This window comes from Austrofundulus limnaeus, unplaced genomic scaffold (genome assembly GCF_001266775.1).
Source record: "Austrofundulus limnaeus strain Quisiro unplaced genomic scaffold, Austrofundulus_limnaeus-1.0 Scaffold25, whole genome shotgun sequence".
NCBI classification, from domain to species: domain Eukaryota; kingdom Metazoa; phylum Chordata; class Actinopteri; order Cyprinodontiformes; family Rivulidae; genus Austrofundulus; species Austrofundulus limnaeus.
This window is the reverse complement of record NW_013952427.1, coordinates 2,497,836-2,500,531: the sequence shown is the minus strand read 5'-3', so window position 1 is coordinate 2,500,531 and position 2,696 is coordinate 2,497,836.

Genomic DNA, 2,696 nt, shown 5'->3' with positions numbered 1-2,696 from the left:
CTGCCCCACTATAATGTTTTAGGCAACTTATGCCATCTTATAAAAATTTTAAAKACATCAAATCAACTGGAAGCCTCTTTTAGGCATGTACACACTGTAATGGTAACAAACTGATCAAATATATAACTTTTATTAGTAATTTAGGGGTGTCTAAACATTATAGTGTGAGAGGGCCTTTAGGATGACGTGATTACCACCCAWTGCTGGCGGGCCAAACCAAATGGTTTGGTAGGCCAATTTTGGCCCATGGGCCCTGCTGTGAGCACCCCTGCTGTAGATCAAGACAGTTTCTGCCACACCATGAGACAGGTTTTAGGAAGCCAAAGTTCTGAGGAGGACACCTCTGTGCTCCTCCTTCACAGTGAGAAGAGCAGCCACAGCAGTATTGATTCACCTCGGAGCCCTAATCCGGCTGTCACACACAGTATATCACATCATTTAATCCACTGTTCAATTGGCTGTAATTAGAAATCTGTCCAGCAGATGTGTTTTATTTAAAGACAGTGGTGGTGGAGCTGGAAATGTGCCTAGACTGTATTGCTTTCATTTTACTCGACTAGTTCTTTTCCCAGCAGTTTATTATTTTATTTTATTTTCCCCCACAAAGTATTTTCGCTGGAGTGCTATTGACAGAGTCTGCAAGCAAGGAGACAAATGATGCAAATAAACGCTCTTTTGGGAATTTAGACTGCAAGCTGCTGAAAAAATATTTACAGTACAGGTCTGTTAATCGTGTTCATGTTTGTTGGTCCCTTGACAAGCTGATGATTGACAGGATTTCTTCATAACAAGCATTATTGTATGTTAGATCAGGGAAGACTCGTGTAACAAAATTAGATAAAAACTAATTTTAGCTTGGTTTCTCTGAGGTAGCATTATAACTGAAGTATTTTGAACTGAGCACTGAGTTGATTGGGCAGCTAACTATGATGATTACACTACGTATCTGAACATGTACTTTTTAAAACAATCTCAACATGACTGCAAAAAGACACAGTCAAAGGATTATTTGAATGACTGGGGATTTTTACACTGTCATGATTTAACAACATCCAATCAGCACTGTTTTATGTGTTTGAAACAAACAGGATAACAGTAAAGCTACTTTYTGTTGTAACCTTTTCTTTGAAGACAGACACACTCCTCTCATCTCCTCTCTTCTTTTGTGTTTGATTTTTAAACAAACCTTTATTTGAACAAATACATGTATCCAATGAACATTAAAGAAAACATTCATTTTCCAGCATGAATGAAAACAGACTAAACTTTTATTCAAACATCTTTACATATTCTKTGTTTGACGTTTGGCCGTGGTAATAAGCTGTGTTTTAGTCACATGTAACACTTTAAAGCAATTTTTTTTTACTTTTACTAATGTTTAATCAATTTTAACATGTGTTTTTCGGTGCAAATTCAGAAATAAAACATGAATAAAATGCTAACACTAATACCGGCTCATTGTTGTTGTGAAATATGTAACACTAATAAGAACCTACAGTTAATCATGGAACAATAAAATCTTTCTCCTCCTGAGTGAACACGGCAGGATTTTGGATAAACACACCCACCGAAATGGATATTCAGTACAATGAACTCATTTTGGGCGGCACGGTNAAAATAAATTCACAATGAAGAAAGATTCTATATCTTCAAGTGTAGATGTGACCACTTCCTGCGAGTTTCATTAAAACCACTCCAGTGTTTCAGGAAATATTTTACTTACGTCAAACAATGTTTACGCCAACAATTAATGGTGGAGATGATGCTCAGCTACAGTAAATATTAGTTCTGTGTACGTATGTATGACAGGGGGACAACTCTACTGACATAGCACCAGCCTCATGTCCTAAACCTCCCGCCCCCACTTCCACCAATCACTGAACAGACTTTATAAAAAAAACAGTATACCCCGTTTCATTGACCTAGCCCTAAGAACACACTTCTTTTGTCTGACTACCTAAAAAATATAACTATTTATGCTGACCAGTTGTAAAACATCCAGGCTTGGCCAACTGGAAGTACGAACACAAATGATGGTGAAATTTGTTTTTGTGGTGGTGGTGGTGGTGGTGTGTGTGTGTGTGTGTGTGTGTGTGTGTGTGTGTGTGTGTGTGTGTGGGTTCTTCTTCTTTGGGAAAAGTGTATCTTTCAAACCGAGGGTATAAGGTCAGTTTAAGTCCTCGTTTGGGTCCAGAGTTCCATGTCCAATATACCCCTTCACCCCCCGTGTTTTTTTTTTTTTTACCATGTTGACACCACTGGCTTTTTGAGTTGTGCCTACCCACACCCCCAAGCACTATTAGATGAGTTATTCTGTCATATCATTTGGTTGCGGTGGCCATCTTAAATGAAGCTGACTTCAAATGGTTGTAGATGCATTTCTAATTATTATGTCCAAAACGTGTCATCAAAATCCACACAGTGATGAGATATTTAACAGACAGACTAACGAAGACACACACACCTACAATGGGACGGGCATTGCAAATTAGCTCTTTCTATAAATGTTGTAGTGTGTAGTATTGTTAATACTTGACACTTGTCCCTATTCAAATGAACAATAAATGAAAATAAAATGAAATATAAAACATAGGCTTTTGTTCCAAGCTGGTTTTGCTCTTTATGACCACTGGGTGTCGCTCCAGAGCGTCTGATGAAACCTCAGCGCGCTCATCCCGCCTGTTACACCCCCCGCT